Source organism: Octopus bimaculoides, chromosome 1 (genome assembly GCF_046866305.1).
Source record: "Octopus bimaculoides isolate indiv1 chromosome 1, ASM4686630v1, whole genome shotgun sequence".
Lineage (NCBI taxonomy): Eukaryota > Metazoa > Mollusca > Cephalopoda > Octopoda > Octopodidae > Octopus > Octopus bimaculoides.
Genome location: NC_142928.1, coordinates 3,313,105 through 3,337,618, shown reverse-complemented (window position 1 = coordinate 3,337,618; position 24,514 = coordinate 3,313,105). Strand labels below are relative to the sequence as shown.

At 36.9% G+C, this 24,514-nt stretch overlaps 1 protein-coding gene across 8 annotated transcripts in view; it reads left to right on the top strand.

The window, feature by feature from the left end:
• LOC106873416 (CUE domain-containing protein 1) overlaps positions 1-24,514 on the top strand; it is a 188,818-nt gene that overhangs the window by 64,732 nt on the left and 99,572 nt on the right. For 2 of the 8 annotated variants that reach the window (XM_052975179.2, XM_052975043.2), the window contains exons 2-3: positions 18,052-18,226; positions 24,201-24,264. The exons of 4 other annotated variants lie outside the window; for them this stretch is intronic. The gene's annotated coding sequence lies outside the window, so the exon portion shown is untranslated. The remainder of the gene's footprint in view (positions 1-18,051; positions 18,227-24,200; positions 24,265-24,514) is intronic. 2 more of the 8 variants (XM_089347776.1, XM_052975105.2) reach the window with 1 other exon arrangement.

Genomic DNA, 24,514 nt, shown 5'->3' with positions numbered 1-24,514 from the left:
TGTCTTTTTCATTTTACCCTGTAAAAACTTTATCCTCCAATAGCAAGGAATCCAATTAAATTAGGTTGTCGTCTAAGTTGACTAATCTTCATATTGGGAGGGAGAAAAAAATGCGTTATCTGTAATAAGGATGTTATTTTTTTTCCCTTGCTTCTTAACATAGAAATGGGTTTGTGTTTCTCTTGAAATATGTAGCATAATCAGAATGAAATAAATCTTGCTGCTCTGCTGTGTTTATCTCTTAACTTTCCTCAAATTTACAGAAATACGAGCTCAGCGCTTCTTCTTTCATGTAATACTACAAATCTCATCATTTACTCTAAATATTTTGTTAATGGTGGCAAGTTGTTTTATTTATTTCTTTAAAGCATTTTAGACTCTTTTTTTTCTTTTTTAAACCTTTTCCTCGCTAACTTGGGTGGGAAAATAATTCATGTGATGCATACAAAACAGTGAGAATCCAAACAATAATGTATCTGTTCATTCTCGATACATTCTGGCAGATTCGAATGTGAATATGTTGATTGCTTATTAGAGGACACATCATCATTAGAGGACACTTCATCCCTTTACATGATGTGTTTTTATAAGATACATGATTCATTGATGTAAGGGAGCTTTGAGACACCATGGTGTTTTGACTTTGTTCTGACTCCTCAGTCAAAGTTACCCCAGATCAATGAATTAACTAGATTACTAGTTCCTATTTATAGAAATCAGCAAACATATGATTCGTTGAGGTATGCTGATGTCTGCCAAACAGATAATAATTCATGGGTGCCTGCAGAGCATCAAGAATCCAGATGACAGTATATCTATTCATTCTCAATACGTTCTAGTAGATTTGAATAAAATCATACTGATTGCTGTTGTATTTCATCACCGGAGAACACCACCTCTGTTCATGGCACACAGGATTCATTGACCTAAAGCAACTTTGAGACTCTAGTGTTTCAACCTTATTGTGTCTCTTCAGTCAAAACTACCCTGGAATAGTTAATCTAAAATCTTGATTTATAGAAATCAACAAACAAATGATACACTTGTACCAGAAGTTGACTCATTTAATGTCAGAATAGGTTTTTACAGAAAAAAAAATAAGGGCTTAAATATAATGAAGTTAACTTTTATTTATGATGGTCGGTATAATGCTTACTTTTTCTGTATAAATTTACTAAAACCATTAAATGGTTAACTACTTTTTGAAGTCTGACGTATCAAAGGTTCCGTCAAGAACAAGCGGAAAATCAGAGCTTGAGACAAGAAGATGCTTTCAACCAATCAGAATTCTGTTTACATAATCAGTTTGATTATCAGCTTTGTTTTTGTTCATAATTCTTATCAACAACTTTTCCTGTGATTGTGATTTGAAAATACATACAGCAGTATGCTAAACATCGGACATAATCTCTTATGGACAAGAAATGTATTATTATAAACAACACAAACACTTTGTAATTTAAGAAATTTTAATGTGATACCTGTTAAAACAGAAATTGTTTGCATTTAATGAAAATTTAATAAAATCTAATCATAAGTAAGTGAAATGATGCTAAATACAACTAAATTGAAAACTTTTTCCCCCTGGCCATATCAACAATTCTGAAAACTTTTGGGTGCGAATTCTATCTGTATGGATCAGTTGGAATTTGTTAGGGCAGACATTTTATGGCTGGATGCTCTTCCTGTTTCCAACTTTCGCTTGTTTCCAAATGAAGTAATATTTTCTTTTGACCAGACAAGTCATGGAAGAATGAAAATGAACAACTTCATTTGAATGACAATGCTGCTCATTTGCAACTATCACATGTTGTCAAGACAATGGTACACACATATGCACCCCCCCCCCCCACACACACACGTGTGATGAGTTTCTTTTAGTTTCCATCTACCAAATCCACTTGCAAGGCTTTGGTTAGTCTGAGACTATAGAAGATATTTGTCCAAAGTGTAGGACAGTGGGATTGAACCCAGCACCACATGGTTGGAAGCAATCACGCAGCCATACCTGTACCTGTCTGATAATAATAATAACAACCTCCTTCCCTCCGGATATGTCCATTTTTTTCACTATTATATCATATTTCCAGCCACTTTACATCACTTGCATTCTCAGTTTGTGTTAGTTATGTGTGTACAATACAACGGGAGAGGGAAAACTGTGCTATATTTGTCATTTGTTGGTGTTTCTATATAAATGTGTATTATTTCTGCTGTGTAGCTATTGAGCTTAGAGTTTATCCTCAACAGCTAGTATTCTCATGTGAAAGCAGGTGCTCTGGAACTTTCTATCGATTGTGGACAGTTGCCATTATTTCTGGTCAGTATACTAGTGGCAAGAAACTGATGACATTCTACCAATATCATTGATGATCTCATTGGTTTAGAGCATTGATTTATATTTTGTTGCTTTTGCTATTAGTTGAACTGGTTTCCATAATTGCCTTTATTCATTTGTCTTCCACCTATCAATCCACTCACACCTGCCTCTTTTTATATTATTTGTAAGGTTTACATTTTCCAAGGTTTTTCATTTAGTTCCTTGTTTTCTTTTTTTCTGTATTTTTCTCTCCATATTTTCCTTTGTTGGTTGTGTCGGTTACAAGCTCATGTTACTAGTTTTTCGCTCTGCAAACATCATCCGTTCTCATTTCATTCAGATTCCAGTCAAGAGAAGTCATTAAAGATAGTTGTTATTCTATAAAGGTGAGATTTAAATAAAATCTATAAATATTGATTTCAAATGCTGATTGCAACCCTTCTAGCTTAACGATCATTTTAGCATCTACTTGTCTGTACTTGCATGGGTTGGACATAGTGTTTACTGAGACGGATTTTCTATGGCCAGATAGTCTTTCTCTTGCCAACCCTCAACTGTTTCTTACCAAGGTAATATTTACCCAGATATGTTTTCAAAGAATATTAGAAATGAATGATACTGATACACACACACACACACACACACACACACACACACACACACACGTGCTTTTTTTCAGTTTCCGTCCCCTAACTCTACTCAAAAAGTTTTGGTCAGCTTGAGGCTCTAATAGAAGACACTTGATCAAGGTACCATGAAGTGGGACTGAACCTGGAACCAAGTGGTTAGAAAATGAACTTCTTAACCGCATAACCACACTTGTGCTTACTATAATTAATTAAATACTAATTAATTACATTTTATTTAATTTCTTAAAATCTAAAGATCAGAAATACATACTCTAAGTTCATTTAGAACTTCAGTATCTGCTTGAAATCAATACGCCTACGCAATTTTTTTTTCTCTATTCAGTCTTTTTATAACTAAATCTAAAGCAAGAATTTTGAAAGCAAAACAGAAACACATTGCTTCTGAAATTAAAAGGTCATTAATGTTAGATATGTTGTTGTATGACATCATCAAAATACTTTTAAGTTTGATTAAATATATTAGCTGCACATATCTTTTAAAATATCAGAATCGAGTTAAGTTGATTTATATAGCCAAGTTTTTCTTATGGCAATCGTGTGAAAATGGTTGCTTTCGTCTCATGAGAGCACCTTGTGTGTCTTCTGTTATAGCCCTGGGCTGATCAAGCTTTTTGTGAGTGAATCTGATGTACAAAAACAGCAAGAAACCTGTTGTGTGTAGGTGTGTAAATCCTGAAAATCCAGTAAGGGTTGGGGACAGGAAGAGCTTCTTGGCTATAAAATCCTTCCTAAAATAACTCCCTATCTAACCCATGCTAGCATGCAAAAACGGATGTTGAACTAAGGCATACAATACTTTAAGCTAATATATACACACACACACACACACACAGGTGTGACTATGTGGTAAGAAGCTTGCTTCCCAACTACATGGTTCCGGGTCCAGCGTCACTACATGGTACCTTGGACAAATGTCTTCTACTATAGCCCCGGAATGAGCAAAACCTTGTGAGTGGATTTGGTAGACGGAAACTGAAAGAAGCCTGTTGTATATATATGTGTATATATATATATTTGTGTGCCTGTGTGTGTGTATATGTTTGTGTGTCTGTGTTTGTCCCCCCCAACATCGCTTGACAACCGATGCTGGTGTGTTTACGTCCCCGTAACCTAGCGGTTCGGCAAAAGAGACCGATAGAATAAGTACTAGGCTTACAGAGAATAAGTCCTGGGGTTGATTTGCTTGGCTAAAAAGGGCAGTGCTCCAGCATGGCCACAGTCAAATGACTGAATGAAACAAGTAAAAGATATATATATATATATATATATAGTTACTCAGTGAGAAATTGCTTTTTCTTGCATCAATAATTTTCATACTTCATGAAATTTACTCACATCGAACCAGTGAAAGGCTTTTATGGTTCCTAAAAACAAGTCAAATCACAGCACACCATTTAGAAAATAAGGACATACTGGACAATGTAGTCTAAGATATGGTCACAGATGGAATGCCTTCAAGGGCTGCTTGTTTATTGATGACCTAGGGCTAAAGTATATCAACAACTTAGACTTAGCCATCAACAGTACATTGCTCATAATTTCCTTCTGTTTGTTGGTTGGTTGATTGTTTATTCACTTGGCCCAGGTGTGACTCATCTAAAGTCTACAGGTGCTTGGTATTAACATGATCAGCCTTATATTTAAAAACAACAAGTGTTTGTATGATTATGGATTCTATAAATTAGTCTTTCAGTTTATACCCCATGTTACCTGCTACTGGTGCTACTTCAACTATTATTTCCACCCAGCAAACAAGAAATTAGGTGTGCCTGTGTCTGAGATTAGTTTGTACACTTGATTAATTGACTAAATATGTCTGTCTCTTTTCTGATAAATTATTGAAACCAGGAAATACAAATGTTTTATCAATGATTTGATTAAAAAATAAATGAATAAATAAAATCCTGTTTTATGGTATTGCTCTTGAAATACACAGTCTTTGTTTTTGATTAATTTTTAAAATATTGAATTTAGTAAAATAACTTCTGATTAAATTGGTGTTTGGAACCTAAATTAACATGAAATTTTGATGGAAGGTTTTAATTTAGATCACTGAAACCCTTTTGTTACCATATTTCTGTTCAATTAATTTGAAAATATTGAATTTTTTTAGAATGACTTAGTCATTATCAAGCTCGTATTTGAAACATGATTTAACATGAAAACTTCAGGAAAAAGTTTTCAGTTAGATTACTTTATTAAAGCAGTGAGTTTCTATCCTAGATCCTGGGGCAGTCTTAGGTAGGTTTGTACCAAAAGGGTTAAATCTCCTAGTTAGAAGGAAAGGCCCTGCCAGTAACCCTTTATAGGGCTCCAAGACTGGGAGAGAGAGAGAGGGAAGTAGCTTCCCTGAGTGTTAATTATAGAGTAATTGTGTTAATTATAGGCACAGGAGTAAGAAGCTTGTGGTAAGAAGCTTGTTTCCCAACCACATGGTTTCAGTCCCACTGAGTGGCACCTTGGGCAAGTATCTTCTGCTATAACCTCAGGCCAACCAAGGTCTTGTGAGTGAATTAGGTAGATGGAAACTGGAAGAAGCCCGTCATATATATATATATATTTGTGTGTCTGTGTTTGTCCCTCCACCATTGCTTGACAACTGATGTTGGTGTGTTCGTGTCCACGTAACTTAGCAGTTCGGCAAAAGAGACTGATAGAATTAATACTGGGCTTACAAAGAATAAGTTCTGGGGTCAATTTGTTCGACTAAAGGCGGTGCTCCAGCATGGCCACAGTCAAATGACTGAAACAAGTAAAAGAATAACAAAAAGAGAAAAAGTAGATTCTAAAAGTACCAAATGTACCAGGAGGTGGTATTAAACTGCACAAAGAATTAAAGCCCACCTACCAGATGAAGTCCAGTGGGATTCGAACTCAGAACATAAAGAGCTACAATGCTATTAGGCATTTGTTACAATTCTGCTAATGTACTGGACCTAGTGCGGTACTATATTGATCGTGGAAAGAAAAAGGTTGAAGTTGATTTTAGTTTCTTGTTCTTTCTTTCTTCTCTTTTTAAATTTAAACTAATTGAATATTATCTGGGGTTATTGATTAAAATGGGAAATAAATCTACACGCACGCACGCACGCACACACACACACACACACACACACACACTCTCTCTTTCTCTCTCTCTCTTCAAATGTTATTAAGGAATGGCTCCGGCATCAGTTTCAATAATTGAGGGTTCCAATTGTCCAACTTACAGAACAGATCGAATTCTAGTGCAAGTGGATGAGTTATCTACATGCTTGAACCATTAATGCAATCTCTAGGCAGAATCGGTATGACATTGTACTGATAAGATTGGATATTTGAATTGCAAATTTGGTAGAATTCTACACAGTTTCCACCGATATACTTTCACTTGGAAGGCTTGGTTTATTTAGGTCAATGGTTCTCAACCATTTTTTACTTTGTACTCCTTTGGTTCCTGTTTTACTCTACTGGACCCACATAGCCATTTTGAAGTTTTAAAAAATCCTATTATCATTGTCGTCGTTTAACGTCTGCTTTTTTTTTTTTCTTTATCATTGGTATAATCCGATCTAGAATACGTTTGCTAATTCTACCCAAGTCAGGCTAGGCGTATTGTTGGTTTGGCAAGAAAGTCATTCTTATGGTCCTTTAATGTGCAGTGTGGAGTTTTGGGATCATACGATTGTGTTCAATCTAATATTCCCAATTTCGAAATTAGTTCGTAGTGTCTATTCTTAATGTCACGCAGAGCCGATTTTTTATCAATTTTTATACTTGGTGTGAAGTTCCTTGGAGATTAGCCTGTCGTAGGTTTTGAAGGGCACAGAGTAGATATTTCCAGTTTTATCTGAAAGTATGTGTAGATTGGGATCATTCTTGAGACTAGCTATTGTTATTTGTAATTGATTCTGGAAGGCATTCCCATGGTTCGAATATTTAAGGTTTTTTATCATGCGTATCAAGTCCTTTTCAAATTTTGCAAGATCAGAGTGTGGTGGAGCGCTCCTGTAGGATTTTAAATTTAAATTTTCAGAGGTTTCAGCTTCAGTTCTATTGCCTATTCGGCTGGGTTCTTTCGTTATCCTTGAATTTCTGGACATATCGAGGTAAAATGCATGCCATCTAAGCCTATTAATAAACTCAACCAAAAGGACTGGCTATTGCAAGCACAAATATTGAAAAAAATATATTTGGCTAAATTTGAACGTACAACAGTTTAACATAATAGCAACGAATTGTATAAATACATAAAAATATTTTGTGTAGTGTAGAATTATTAGCAATTTATTGCACATAAATTTTAATAAAATCTTGTATGGAGCCCAGCTGAGAACCACTGATTTACATTGAGACTTTGATAGAATGTTCTCTGCAGTAGAAGTTGGACTTCTTCATTGAGAAGTGAACTTCTTAACTACTGAAAGTGTTTCTGTTGTGACCTTGAAACAGATATACATTCTCACCTTTTAAAGGTCTGTAACAACACTATATCTGTCTGATATAGAGGTGACTATATAGTAACAGACTTGTGTATAAGGTATTCAACAATAATCTTTCAGGTAAAGGTAACAGTATGATAGGTTTGCTTGTTCATTTAATGTCTGTTTCCAGGCTGGCGTGGATGAAATGGGGACTTTTTTGTGACAGTATTTTATAGCCACATGGCGTTCTTCTTGCCAATCCTTACCAGTTTTTGAAGTAAAAGATTTTTTTTTATTCCACTAGGTCTTTGCATGTGCAGACTGATGGACCATGATGTCAATAAGGAATTTAATAAATATTATATTCCTGTTTAGAAATAATACATTTTTAAATCTCTCAGAGAGATTTATGCAGTAGTGATACGATGAAGTAGTTGTATGCTGTCAACTTAATGTGACAATCCCCTGAAGGGAATAATACTATTGTTGGTTAGACCTAGGAAGCTGCACCGCTTCCTGTTGGCCATGACACATTTCCTGTGTCCTTTTGATGATGAGGGAGTGTTTTGCAATGACACTGATACCAAGCTGTATTGGTCCAAGTTGGGGTCCTTTCTCTTAAATAAACACCAGTGTTATGAAGGGAAGAGGAATGCATGCATCTGCAGCTGCTAGTCTTCCTTAAAAGAAAAAGTCCAGGCCTGCACATGTGAGCAGATGCATGGTCCACCTTGACCAGTGGTAGTGGGGGATCACAAACTGAAAGTGAACTTAATTTGGCTACTTTGGTTCATGTTGTCTTATCGATTAAGCTATGCTGATTATACAAAAATTATCTAAATGAATTATAATTGTAGCTATTGAATTAAGTTTTGACTGATGTGAATATAATTCAGTTATTGTCATTTCAGTGAGCAATTAAATTTAACTAAAAAAAAAAACATCAGAAAAAAATTGCATTTAGAATTTTAAATCAGCCAATAAGTAAAGAAAAAGAATATTGCAAATGAATATCTAATCAATATTAATATTTTAAGTGTTTTACAGTTTGGCCTCTGTGTGTGTGTGTGTGTGTGTGTGTGTGTGTGTATGTGTGTATGTGTATGTATTAGGCATTTTAAAAGACATTCTTTGTATAGTTAAATAGGTTCTAAGTTGTATTGCAAACTTCTGTATTTCACTGTTTTTGAAACTAAGTTTAATAATTGACCCTCTTTTTTCTATTGTAAGGGAGATACTCTAGATATCTCACATTTGACTGTTTTGGAAATATGCCTGGAGTTGTCATCAAACTACCAAAGATGTCTTAGCCTCCTCCCTTCACACTTATTCTGTTTTAATTAAAATTCCAGAGTTGTCTCCCTTGCTTTATTTGACTAGAATTAATCATCAAGATATTTTTTTTTTTTTTGCTCCCCTCTTCAGATGTAAGTTTCATGAAGTTTTAATTAAAACTTCTGGGAGTTTCTCCATCAAATAATAAAGAAAATAATATAAAATGATAAAATATAGTGTCCACTTCATTATCTGCGAGTAGTTGTAATATTAGTTTTAATCAACGCTGCATTACTCTTTCCAGTCTCAGAGAATGACTAACAAAGGTCATGGCCACTCTTCTTCTTCTTCCTTTGACTAATTTGTATAAAAGAAAGACTTACTAGCAGACATTACTTCCATTCTCATGCCTAGTCAAGTTTTGTTAGTTTTTAGGACTTTATTATTTCTAAAATTTCTTTAAATGTCATAAAGCCACACTATGAGTTAAATAAAAATGTAAACGCTTTTTTTTTGTATGCTACTGATGCATGAGAGAAACTGGAGCAAGTCTCTTGATGGACTGTTTCATGGTTTGTTGACCATTCCTCAGAGAAAACTTACTTTGCTACCCTTCAACTGCAGGGGACCTTGGAGAAAGCCAACAGATGATTTGTTGATGGAAAATGGCAACATCACTGCTTGTAGATCAGCAATTTTTGGATGAGCATGAAACTACTCCTACCATATAACACACACACGCACGCACGCACGCACGCACGCACGCACGCACGCACGCACGCACGCACGCACGCACGCACGCACGCACGCACGCACGCACGCACGCACGCACGCACGCACGCACGCACGCACGCACGCACGCACGCACGCACGCACGCACGCACGCACGCACGCACGCACGCACGCACGCACGCACGCACGCACGCACGCACGCACGCACGCACGCACGCACGCACGCACGCACGCACGCACGCACGCACGCACGCACGCACGCACGCACGCACGCACGCACGCACGCACGCACGCACGCACGCACGCACGCACGCACGCACGCACGCACGCACGCACGCACGCACGCACGCACGCACGCACGCACGCACGCACGCACGCACGCACAGAGAGAGAGAGAGAGAGGCTTCTTCCAGTTTTTATCTACCAAATCTACACACAAGGTTTGGGCTGTCTTGGATAAGACACTTGTCTCTGAAGGTGCTGTGCAGTGGGCCTGAACCTGAAACCATATTGCAGGGTAGTTAACTATTTCACCTCGCAGTCATGCCTGTGCATATATATATATATATATATATATATAGCCTGCCGTATGTCGACCCAATGGAGGGACCAGCTATCCGAGTTGATAGTTCCAGGGTAGATAAAGCAATTAAGAGTATGAAGACCGGGAAAGCTCCCGGCCCATCAGGAATCACTGCAGAGATGCTCAAAATATCTGGCAGTGTTGGCTATAGCCTAGTCACCCGTATTACGAACCAGGTGATACACGAAGGAGTCATACCCAATGACTGGTGTAGCAGCATCATAGTCAACTGCTACAAAGGTAAAGGTGACGCTTTAGATACAAATAATTACAGAGGCATCAAGCTGTTAGATCAGGTTATGAAAGTTAGAGAGGGTCATAGCCCAACTAATTAGGGAGCGAATCAATTTAGATGAGATGCAGTTTGGGTTCGTGCCAGGTAAAAGCACTACTGATGCCTTATTTCTAGTGAGACAGTTGCAGGAGAAATACCTAGCTAAGGATAAACCTCTGTACCTGGCTTTCGTTGACATGGAGAAAGCCTTTGACAGGGTCCCCCGATCCCTTATCTGGTGGTCAATGAGGAAACTTGGGATAGAAGAATGGTTAGTGAGAGCTGTGCGAGCCATGTACAGAGATGCTGCCAGTAAGGTGAGGGTTGGAAATGAGTACAGCAATGAATTCCGGGTAGAGGTAGGGGTCCACCAAGGTTCCGTCCTCAGCCCCCTCTTATTTATCATAGTCCTCCAGGCAATCACAGAGGAGTTCAAGACAGGTTGCCCCTAGGAGCTCCTCTATGCTGATGACCTTGCCCTAATTGCGGAGTCACTATCAGAACTAGAGGAGAAGTTTCAGGTGTGGAAGCAAGGTCTAGAATTGAAGGGCCTTAGAGTCAACCCAGCTAAAACCAAAATCTTAATAAGTAGGAAGGTAGATAAAACACAAACCCCTTCAGGTAGATGGCCCTGCTCAGTATGTAGAAAAGGAGTAGGTAGTAACTCTATAAGATGTACCTGGTGCAAGCTATGGACACATAAGAGGTGCAGCAACATCAAAGGCAGGTTAACTAGCAAGTTAGTTTTTGTATGTGGCAGATGTTCAGGTGAAATAAAGACTGTAAACAAACAGGAAACAACTTCTATCTCATTCCAGGGTGAAAAACTAGAGGTAGTCGATAGCTTCCGCTATCTGGGCGACCAAGTTAGTGGGGGTGGGTGCGCTGAAAGTGTAGCTGCTAGAATAAGAATAGCCTGGGCAAAGTTTAGAGAGCTCTTACCCCTGCTGGCGACAAAGGGACTCTCACTCAGAGTAAAAGGCAGACTGTATGACGCATGCGTACGAACAGCCATGCTACATGGCAGTGAAACATGGGCTGTAACTGCTGAGGACATACGTAAGCTTGCAAGGAATGAAGCCAGTATGCTCCGTTGGATGTGTAATGTCAATGTGAATACCCGTCAGTGGTGGTGGTGGTGGTGGATATATATATATATATATATATATATATATATATATATGAGAGAAAGAGAGAGTTCTGTGTGAATAAATATTACAAATTAAATCTGGTATGAATTATTTCATACTTGCCATATCTCTTGTATCTCGTTTCTAGATTTGGTGATAATGACGCCATAGATTTCTAGCTAATTACAAGAAGTGGTTCCTCTTCCACTTTTATCTTCTCGGACACATGACACTAGATTAGAAATATTTTTGTTGGATAAAACTGTGTAAGATAGTAAATGCTTGGTTTTCTTCAGAATGCAACTGCATTAGTTTTGGTCTTGTTTGTTTTTTGTTTCTTTATAATTATAACCGGTCGTGCAAACCAATGTCATCTACCAGATTAGCTACTTGAACAATCAATCAATCTGTGAGTTGAATTTAACATTTTACAGTTGACTGAAGACATCAAATGAATTTGTTATATTTAGTCTTTGGCTCACTTTGGTGATTACATATCAACAGTTGGTCTGTTGTAGGTCTTGATACATACATACATACATACATACATGCATGCATGTGTGTGTGTGTGTGTGAGAGAGAGAGATCATTGTTTTCTCACATCCATTTTTTTTTCTTGATTGCGTGTGTCAGATAATTTGTTGTGGCAGATATTCTACAACCAGGTACCCTTCCTGTTGCCAACCCTCACCTGATTCCAAGCAAGCTAATAGTTTTCCTTGACCAGATGTGTTTTGCATGGAAGATTAGATAACATTACTAGGATGACAATGATTGTCATTTTACAAACCTCTCATTATGTTAAGACACGCACACACGTGTCTGTCTACCAAATTCACACAAAAACTTTGGTTGACCTGGGGCTATAAGGGAAGACACTTACCCAAAGTGCTGTACAGTGGAACCGGACCATATGCCTGTGCTTATATATGTAAATTGTGGCTCATTTTGCTTCTATGCAACCATGAATTGGATGGGAATTGATTTTGAAGCAGGATTTTATAGTTTTTGAAGTAAGGGAGTTTATATTCAACAGGTCCTCAAAAGCACAAAGTGTTTGACTATAATGTCAATATGGAATGTAAACACCATTACTATTTTGCTAAACTAATAACAGGCAAAGTATCAAAACACACACACACACACACACACAGAGGTAAATATCTATGTAAAGGAATATACATGACAGGCTTCACTCAACAAATTCACTCACAATGTATTGGTCTGCCTGGTGGGTTAGCAGAAAACACTTGCTTGAAGGTGCCATGCAATGGAATTGAACCCCTCAGTAGAGAGAGATCTCCATGTCTGTTACGGGTTTGCTGATGTGCAGTGAGTCTGTTTTGGGACAAACAGGCATGAGACTACAGAGGCTGCATGAGAAGGCAGATTGGGTGTGGTGTCCTTGTTTCTTATTTTACTTCCTTCTTCTCTTGTCTGCAAGGATGGTCCTGCTGGCATCGTCAAAGGAGGCCAATGCAAGATGGACAGTGGGACGCCAGGTTTCCTGGTCATCATCATAGGCCAGGGTTCTCAATTGGGGTCCATATACAATTTTGTTGTCAAAATTTGTGCAATAAATTTTAAAATATTCTAATTTTTTTTATACAATTCTTAATAATGTATAATTCTAAAAATAGAGTAGGATTTTTAAACTTCAAATGGCTATGAGGGTGCACCCAAGTAGGAATCAAAGGGCCCATAGGCAAATAATGGTTGAGAATCATTATCATAAACTATTATCAACAACTTTCCATGTATATTGTCTTAGTATTGAAAATGGATCACTCTTTTCTGTCCTGAGATGCTGTTGCCATCAATATTCAATCTCTTTAATTTGTGTTTCACCATATTCACCCTGATTTCTCATACAGTTACCAGCTATGAATTGAGTGTTTACCTTGGTAATCATGTTCTTTCCATTCTCTGGACATTCCTAAGGAAGCAGAAGTTTTACTGTACCGAAATCTCTCCAGTGGTGCAGAGCTTTTTCATCTTTCCAGATGATCTTCAGGACTAGTCTTAGAAGCCTCATCATGAATATATGTAACTTTTTAATATAATATATATATATATATATATATATATATATATATATATATATATATTATATTATATTTTGCCAAGTTTATTATAAATAACATTTAAACATGACGCTAATTAGAAAGACAACATTTATTTATCACCTGAAACAGTCTGCATTACTCTATGATTAAAACAGCTGTTTCAGATCAATCACCATGGAATTTCCAATCGCTTTCACTGGCACATTTGAAGTGTGTGTGTGTATTTACACACACACACACACACACACACACATTATGAAAAACTGTGACAACCAAAGTGATAAGATATTGGTTGCTAGCCTAAAAATTCTATCACTTAATCTTGAGACAAGATACTGTTAATCCCCTTCAGCCTGGTTTATTTTATGATAAATAATGGCTTTTGTACATAATGCAAATCATCTTTTTATCTATCAGCTCACAACATTGGGTTCAAATCCTTTACCAATTACGGGTGCCAACAGAAGAAACTTCTTTCCTATAAGGAATCTTGATTTATATCTGTATTATGAATGTTGAGGTTATTCCATGCTTAACATCTTAACATCAGTTTGTTGATATACAAACACCTTGTAGCCACTGGTACAATCTTGTTTCCTTGTTCCATTGAGAGTTGTCAGCTGGCAGAATCTTTAGAGTATTTTTTGGGAAAAAAAATGTACTTTGCAGTGTTTCTTCTGGCTGTTTACATTGTTTAACCGTTTAGCATTCAGATTTCTCTGTCGAATATGATGTTTATTTATTCATGATGATTTGAATGAATCATGCAACACCTTGTAGCTTTGAGACTTCAATGATGTGATTGTTTATTCTTAGAATGGTATTGAGTAAGAGGCCAGATGTGACCAGTTTGAAGGTAAAATAGGTAAGATATTTTGGCCGGGTATGGTCAGTTGAAATGCTAAAGGGTTAGATTGCACTGAGAACAGCATTGCTTTTCATACCCATGACTACCGAATTTACCAATTAGGAAGATTTACAGAGCCTCTTGATTTCTGTATTATCTCTCCAATATTTCCAATGTAATTGTTTTTGCCTTGTAGCTCAAGTTGAATTAAAAAAACAAAACAAAGAAACCCTATCACTATAATCTTGAAGGCATCAAAATAATATCCATATCTGTGACTCTTGTGATTTTGTGTGCTAACAATGGTACACCTCTCGTCCAGGAGTTAATGAAACAAGGCCTGTATCTAATGTTTAAAGGGATATTGGGATGATTGAGATATGAAGAGCGAATCCATCAGTATAACAAATGTTAATCAGTCTGGCAAAGATAAACAGATTAACCGAATACCCTTCAACACCTATCCAACAAACTAGAAGCACCACCGCTTGGCTAAGTCCAATCTAGAGTGAGGAATTTCCTCATAACAAGGAGCCATGATGAATTTCTAATGACATAATATTGTTTACTTTGGACCATCATCATCATCATCATCATCACCACCATTATTTTGTTTCAACGTCTCATAGTTTTGTAGCTCCACCCTAATAAACTCATATATGAGAATGTATAATAGGAAATTTTTCATATTTATTTTTCAGTCAAGTGATTGCTTTTCATTAATGTAATCATACATAATTCCCACCCGCCATGTTGTCACCACATCACTTAGTGATATGATTTTGACTTAGTTTAATTAAAGAAGGATGGTTTGATTGGAAAATATGCTTAGTTATATACTTAATCATTTTTCTTTGCTATAGATTTATAGTCATCATCATCATTTAATGTCTGTTTTCCATGCTGGCATGGGTTAGATTGGTCAGGAGCTGGTAAGCCAGAAGACTACACCAAGCTACACTGTCTGTTTAGGCATGGTTTTTATGGCTGGTTGCCCTTCCTAATGCCAACCACTTTATAAAGTGGCCTCGGTGCTTTTTACATGAGATCTAAATTAAAACCTTTCATTGAAATTTTCATACTAATTTATGTTCCAAACAATGGCAGTTATTTTACTAAATTCTTCGTTAGTTTTAAAATTATTTCAAACCAATGGAGTGTCTTTCATTAGAAATATTAACAAAAACGATTAAAGTGATTTGAATTAAAATCTCGTAAAAAAAACAAAAAAACAAATTCTCACTAATTTGTTAGAAAAATGGTAACAAAAGGGTTTTAAATATTTTGCACGATCCCCCAATAAAATGTTTTATTGTTTTTATGTATAATTGTAGAGAGAGAAAGAGAGAGCGAACAAGAACATATAAACTATACCATATTTTCCGGATTACAAGTCGACGTAGTTATACAAACATAGAATGTAAACCGACAAACATCATCACTACCTTTCGAAGTCGTCCTTCCCTTTTTTGTTTTTTTGTGGGTGTAAACTTTGATCTGAAAAATTCAACACGTATGTGTTACGCTGGAAGATGTTATGAGTAACAACGTTGATAATGAACATGTCATCAAATTGCTACAACGGGTGGGGGGCGGGGAAACTTGATATCGCATACTCGAATCACGTGTTGCGTAATGTTTGTAGGGAGGTGGTGGTAATAATGCACTAACATTTGTGGCGGTGGTGGTGGGAATGATACAGCTGATTTTATGGTGACTTGACACACGTGACTCTCCTGTTCTTAATGCTTCTAGGAGTCAACTGGGTCCGTTACACACCCTCTCTCAAAATAGTATCAGATTTTAAAAGAGATCATGTCACAGAAGTCGACTTTAGCACCGTTGATCAAACCTGGATAAACGAAATATTTCTGTCCTTTTTGTTCGTTTCCAGATATTTTTCTTTTTATCACTTTCAAAGAAATAGAAAATAACTTTCACTTTCCACGTGTCCTGTCGATTCTTAGTCCGCTTTCTCTCACTTATAACTGGATTTACTCCTTTACAATGTGGATGGCTTCAACCCACTTGTAAATATTTACATTTGTGAACGATAAAACAGCAAAAGCTGGTTATTTACGTAGAAATTGAAACCAGTCAAATCTCTCGAGGGATGTCTGCTAACAAACGTTGGCTTAACTTTTCAATGTAATAAGCCTTCAAATTGGGTTAGTGGGTGCCATTACGTTTGTTGTTGCTTTTGTCATCGTCCCATTTGTTAGATTTCATTTTGCCAACCTCATTTTTGTCGTTGTTCTTGTCACTTTGGTCACTTTCTTATCGTTGTTGTTGCCTTTGCATTTTTTTTATTGCTGTTGTTGTCATCGCGTTTATCATTTCTGTTGTCGTTGTCACCTTTTAATGTCGTCATCGCGTTTGTTGTTGCCGCATTGTTCTTAGCGCGTTGTTCTTGTCAACACGACAAAAGCAAAAAACAAAAGCAAAAGACGAACACACAGACAATACAGACACAATACATTCATTATCGAATACTTTCGTTCTTTAATATTTGCAAAATTTTCTTTAGAAAAGACAGCTCTGTGATATAGTTCAAGAAACATATCAAGTTTATGTAATAGTGGGCGGCGATGGTGAAGGGACTCGAATCAGGTGAAAAGAAAAAGAAAAGAAAACCACCGGAAATCAATAACTGATTTCATTTTGTTATTGTTTTGTGGTTTTAAGATATTGAATACGTGATTTTTACTTTCATTTTTTCTTTCCACATCCATATAACGTCATTATATAAATTGTTTCATTCTTTGTATAACAAGTTATATATTGTCACTTAGAAGCGACTTGAAATGTTTTTATTTTTTTCATTTATAGTTTATAAATACGTGACTATTTTCTTGTAACTTCTTCCTAGATAAAATCCACCCCCACCCTTTTCTGTGGTATTTCCGTTCACCCCCCCCCACTCCCGGTAAATGTGAAACAAAGCTTCGGCGTAAAACTAAAAAAATATTTTCTTTTCTCTATATATACATACAGCTGTTGTATATTACAACGTTCTGTAGAATTAAGTACTCAATACAAACGTCGAGTGTAGTAGTTTATTTAGCCTGTTATTCTGGAGATTTTACAGCGTCAATCGGGACAAAGACATCAGAAAGGATCCTTCAAACTGCCCAGGCCAAACTAGGGCGTGTGGTAAGCCTACCTTCTCTCTTTCTCTCTCTCTCTCCACACACGCGCGCACACAATTTTAAAAAAGTGGAGTTTTTTCAGCTGCACCACCTTGATCCCTTAAATTTTGGCGTGGATCTCGCAATGGGGCTCCACTTGATTGTGTGTGGGGTGTTTTTGGCCTTCAGGTTCAAGATATCGCCAACTTATTGGTAAATCTTATATCTCCATTTCACTTAGTTGCAAAAAGATGTTTTGTTTGAAGATGGGCACTCGGTTTTTCAAAAGCTTCCCTCAAGGGAATTCCCCAATATCTATTTCCATGATCAATAGAAAGTGCAACCAGTCTATTATACATATTTCATTCATCTGTCATTATTTTCTTCCTTGAGGTGATCCATTACCGAACTGTTGACATTAATGTTGTGCCATGACATTTCTTTCTATCCAGTTCTATATTTAAGAGATGAGGAATTATTATTTACATTTGACAGATATTTATCCTCATCTTGTTTGTTGTTAACACAACGTTTTGGCTGATATACCCTCCAGGTGTCTTAGGAATGAGAACCCAGGTTCGAAATTTCCCCAAGATATTTTACGATGTTATAATTAATTATTATTATTATTATTATTATTCAGGTCACTGCCTGGAATCGAACTCGGGATCTTGGGATTAGTAGTCCATGCTCTTAACCACTACGCCATATGCATAATGGTTTGAAATTTCCCCAAGACACCTGATGAAGGCTGGAGGGTATATCAGCCAAAACGTTGTGTTAACAACAAACAAGATGAGGAGAAATATCCATCAAATGTAAATAATGTACAATTTCTTTCTATTATTACACATTCCATCCACCCAAAATTGTTCAACACAAAATTCTTGATTTTTTTTTCTTTGTTTGAAGATTAAAGATTTATCCAACTCCATCATCAACAGTTTTATCAAGTTTATCATCATTGGGAAGTAATTTCCATGATATATCTCGGAAATATTTATGTCATGGTATTACAGTTTAAAGCAGTGGTTCTTAACTTTTTTAATATCTGGCCCTAATCCAAAGCTTGGATTTTTTTTATGAGACCCACACCAAGAAGAAGTAAAACAAGTCAAAGAAAAATGTATGATATTTATGAGGTCCTGGAAGCTGTGGTTGAGAATTCCTTGTTTATAATTAAATAGAACTTACTCTAACAAGTCCTCCTCATGATGTCACTGGGGCCTCCATAATGCATTAATCCTGCCCTACCCCTGCCAAAATAACTAAATAAGACAATGTATTTGTTTTTGGAAATGTTCCTGTTTTTTTGATGTTTTGTGTTTTCTTATACAACTACTTCTGATATGACCATCCTTATTTCTGATAAAGAATGGAATTTCAATAATAGTTAATTATTATCACTAGAACATTTTCAATAATGAAAGTATTGCATACTTTTTCTTTTCATATATCAATATTTAATGCCTGCAAAGTACTTGCACCCAGTACACTTTGTAAAGTGGTTGGCATAAGGAAAGGGGTCCAACTACAGAAACCTTGCCAAAACAGACTATGGAACCTGGTGGTGCTCCTGGCCTTGTCAGCTAATGTCACCCCCCCCCCCTGCCAGCGTGGAAAACAGATGTTAACTTATGATGATGAATACTTAATATTTATCCTCCTGTTTAATCATGCTTTTGATTGTCATTATCACATTTGTTGACGCTGATTTAAATTCATTTTCTTTTCACATTAATTAACATTAGCTGAACATTTTACTCTTGTCATAATACCATCTTGAATGTAATTCTTTGAGATGCATTCTATTTTCATCCAAGCCTTTTGTTGTCAACCATTAATTACATTTATAATTGTGATCATTGCTTAACCAACTATGGTAGTTTTTATTTTCACATGTATTTCACATCCAGTGCCATCTCAAGGCCAAAACAGGGTGTTCACATCTTCATGTCTCCTGGTTTGTGTTTCTTCTGCATATCAGCTGTCTGAGCTTGCTTAAGAGATGTCAAATCCACGTTAAAGATGAATGTGTCCCTGATGATGCACCTCCCCAGCCAAGTAAATCGGTTTCTATTCATGAAAAAGAAAATGTGACAGCTTGGAAAGCTGTTTATATGAAAATGCTGCAATTCCTGTTGCCAATTTAAAGATTGTCTTAAAGTTTATACAAAATCTGTTGTTCTGATTTTAATTAGAAAATTACATGATTCAAGGCATGGAATCATTTAATGTCAACATAATAATAAACATAAACAATGTTTTAATAATAATAATAATAATAATAATAATAATAATAATTATTATTATTATTAACTCTGCCTTTGCTAAGGTGGAAGTATTGTTTTCAGTTGTTTGTTTGTTTGTCTGTGGACCTGCTGGATGGATTCGGATGAAACTTTCAGGGATGTTTGGCCTTGTGACTGGCTCGAACTGATTAGATTTTAGGATCAATCTGATTCTGGACAAGGATTCTGGATTGTTTTTCCATTTTTTTTACTTAACTTTTGAGAGCGGTCGAGTTCATTTCTAGTATTCTCGTTTGTGAGAGCAGTTGAGTTTATTTCAGACGTTCTCATTTTAAAAATCATCTCCAGCCAAACGTTGAGAGGACGTTGGTATTGCCCTTGGTGGAGGTTTGCACTCTCTGAGTGCTCTCGTTATTATTGTTAAGGGATTGAACTGGCAGAAGGATTAGCAAGTTGGACAACTTGCTTGGTGGCATTTCTTCAATCTCTTTACATTTTGAGTTCAAATTCCACCAAGATTGACTTTGCCTTTTTGGGGTCAGTAAAAAAAAAGTACCGGTACCAGTTAAGTACTGGGGTTGATGTAATTGACTTACCCCCTACCTTATGCAAAAATTTGAGAGAATTATTAGTGTGGTTGTGTGGTCAGAAATTTGCTTGCCAACTACATGGTTCTGAGTTCAGTCCCATAGCAAGGCATCTTTGGCAAGTGCCTTCTACTGTAACCCCAACAAATTTGGTGAATGGAAAGTGAAAGCAACCTTGTGTGTGTGTGTGTGTGTGTGTGTGTGTGTGTGTGTGTGTGTGTGTGTGTGTGTGTGTGTGTGTGTGTGTATGTGTGTGTGATTTGTTTACCTCTAAGTACCTCAGTGGGGCAGCAGGAGACACCTGAAGAATATGTACCAGGCATTAAAAAAATGGATAGCAGGGTGGTTGATTTGACTAAACCCTTCAAATTGGTGCCCTGGCATGGCTGCTGTCCAATGATTGAAACAAGTAAAAGATAGTTATATACATTGTAACTTAATTCTTCCATTTGCTGTATATTGATAAATAATTTAATTTTCAGAGTAAGCAGAGCAGATCAGTTAGTAAAATTATTTGAATTTGAGTAAATATCTCTCTTAATCAATGCATTCATAATTATTTAATTTCAGATTGTGAGAAATATTTATTTGTGTTACATATGAATATCTACACATACATGTATCTAAAAACTAATTTGGGGATGGAGAAAAACAAGACAAAGCAATTTCACAAAGACTAATTATATATTGTTATCATTAGTGTTAGTAATAACTCCAGTAGATTTGGCAGATAGCTAATTATAGAGTTGGCAAGCTACTACAGCAGCAGTAAGCTAGAAGTCTGGTCAGTGAGTTGATAGTGCAGGTCATGGTGGGAGATAATCTGTCCAGAATGCTGACAGTGTCCTGTCGCTCACACAACGTTGTGACTGTTGTCAGACCCTCCTCAAACTATCCTGCCTGAGACCACCACTGTGATATAAACTTCCTGTTTCCACCCTTTTGATACTGACCTGTTTTTATGCACTTCCTATTTTAATGTGATCTACATTTAAAACTTTCCCTTGTAATTTCATGTTAACCCTTATGTTGTCATATTTCCATTGCAACACACAACTTCCATTCTACTCTGACTGAGCTCGTCTCTTGAGCCCTTTGTTTTTATCCCCATTGTCTTAGAGGACTTCTGAGTAGTCTCTTCTGATATCACTCATCAACTGCATGGCTCCACCTGTTGTCTGTAAGCCTTGCAACATGTCCGGTCAGAGAGAGAGAGCAAAACAAGGCAAGAAACATCTTGGAAGCCACATGTAGAGCACCCCCTCTTACTGGTGCCACACATAGAGCACTCTGTGCTCTCTATAAAGTGGTTAGCGTTAGGAAGGGCATCTGACCATAGAAACCACGCCAGAATAGACAATTGGAGCCTGGTGCAGCCCTCCAGCCTGCCAGCTCCTGTCAACCCGTCCAACCCATACCAGCATGGAAAACAGGCATTAAAGGATGATGAAACAAAAGGTAAGAATGTCACCATGGCAGTAATAAAAATGGCTTTGCATTGGGAACAACCTGACCCGAGAAAACCCCAAATGCTTGGCACCAAAATGGCATCAACTATGTCGTGGATGACAAACGATACCTATTGTAGGATGTCTCAGTTGGTTTGTCGCACTATTTGACACCGGCAGCAGCCATAAAATGTGATGAAATAAATATAGATGACTGCACGGCAGTGAATATGAGACCTTCATTGACTTTGTGACAAATGATTCAGTGAAACATAAGATCTTCATTGGTTTGTGATGAATGATTTAGTGAAATTTGAGACTGTCAGTGCTTTGTGATTTACTGGAATATCAAAACATCTCACTAAGAATATAATACAATATGTACAAAGGATGGGAGCTGTTATTGGTAGGAATTTCACGTCAGTTTTTCTTCTATGGGTTCTGTCCAGTCCATTGTAATCACACTGATTATTGCCATTACACCCACACAATGTGTGTGTCCAGAAATGTTTTTATTGGAAAAGTTTGAGATTTTAGCTTAAGTGGTTTATTTCTTCCATCACCAGGTGCATCATTAGCACCAAGGAAAAAAAACTGACACTCCGTCAACTACGAGGACGAGTGTTCCAGTTGATTGGTTCAACAGAACAGCCTGCTTGTGAAATTGAAGTGTAAGTGGCTGAGTACCCCACGGACACACTTACCCATAACATAGTTTTCAAGGAAATTCAGTGTGACACAGAATATGACAAGGTTGCCTCTTACAGGTACGACTCATTTTTGCCAGCTGAGTGGACTGGAGCAATGTGAAATAAAGTGTCTTGCTCAAGGACAGAATACATCACTGGGAATCATACGCAATCTTAGAATTTGAGCTGAATACCTTAACTACTAACCCCCCTACACACACATATCTTAATGGCTGTGCAACTATGTAATTTTGGGTTCAATCCTATTGTACAACACTTTAGGGAAATGTCTTCTATAGTCCAAGGTTGACCAAGGCCTTGTGAGGGGATTTTGTATATTGTGTGTGCATATATATATATATATATATATATATAGTGTGTGTGTGTGTGTGTTCATGTCGTGTCTTGATATTGCACATAGATTGTAAATAGGTGTCATCAAAGTACAAGCAGTGTTATTCATTTGCTAATCTTCTGGAAAACATGTCCAACCATTGTGCAGTTTCTATTAGAAGGACTAGGGTAAATATTAACTTATATGGAAATGGGTAGGGTTGGTCACAAAAAAAGTATCCCACTATCAAAATCCTCCCTCAACAAATTTTGTCTGAATTGTGTGAATATTAAACGAATGACATACAACATTAACCCTTTTGTTACCAACCAGCTCTGGCTCTGAGTACAAATGTCTCATTTTCATAAGTTTTAAATTAAAATATTCCACCAAACCTTAGTCACAATTTATGTTCCTAACTCTAGCTGAAGTTATCTTACTAAATTCTTTGTTATATTTAAAGTAATTGAAAGAAACACAGAGCATCTCAAAATAATTAGTCATGAAAGGGTTAATGTATTACATCAGCTTTTGCATGCTTGCATTGGTTAGATGGAATTCATTGAGGCTGATTTTCTATGGTCAGCTGCCCTTCCGATTGCCAACCTTCACTTGTGAGGTAATATTTCTGTATTACCAGACATGTTTTCGCAGAATATTAGAATGGCAGCTTCTTCATGATTGAGATGCTCATTTTACATCTATCACACAATGTCAAGAGAAAGAAATGCATACAATTTATGCACCCTCACACAACCCATACAAACACACACACATAAGGCTTCTTTCAGTTTCTGTCAACCTAATCTACTTATAAAGCTTGGGTTGGGCAGGGGCTAGAGTAGAAGACATTTGCTTGCAATGTCACACTGGGGCTGAACACAAAAATCATGTGGTTGGGAAATGAACTTCTCTTCTACTCTAGGCACAAGGCCTGAAATTTTGGGGGAGGTGGCCAGTCAATTACATCGCCCCCAGTATGCAACTGGTACTTTATTTATCGACCCCAAAAGGATGGAAGGCAAAGTCGACTTTGGTGGAATTTGAACTCAGAACATAGACAGATGAAATACTGTTAAGCACTTCACCTGGCGTGCTAACGATTCTGCCAGCTCCCTGCCTTGGGAAATGAACTTCTTAAACTACACACACACACACACATTATCATCATTTAACATCTCTTTTTCCATGCTGGCATGCATTGAACACATACACACGAGAGAGAGAGAGAGAGAGAGAGAGAGATAGAGATAGAGAGAGAGAGAGAGAGAGAGATAGAGAGAGATGCTTCAGATCGAGATCAGAAATGTTTTCTTGCAAGTCTTTCCACTCAAAATGTTAAAAGTTAATTTTGAGAAATTTGAAAAAAATTTTCTGCCAATCTTAGAAATATCGATTGTGTTTTTGCTTTTTTTTTTTAAAAATATCTTAGCAAATATTCCTTTTGTTAAACTGTATTTTTTTCTCTTTTTGTCATTGCAGGTAAGATGATAAACATTACTACTGCTGCTGCTGCTGCTGCTACCACTGTTGATGCCCCTCTAAGGTTAATATACCAATAATATACTTACTGTTTCCTTGGTCTATCTGGTTTAATGGTGACAATTGTTTGGTACAATAGGCTGAGTGTACCTCTGTTGTCTTTCACTTATCCGACCCACTAAAACTAGGTGTCTCTGTTGTTTGCATTTAAATAACTCTTAAATGTAACTTGAAACAACAATGAAGAGAAGATCGTTCGATTGGGAATTGTCGTAACTCTCTGCCTTATAAATCCAGATAATGTGTTTGTGTGT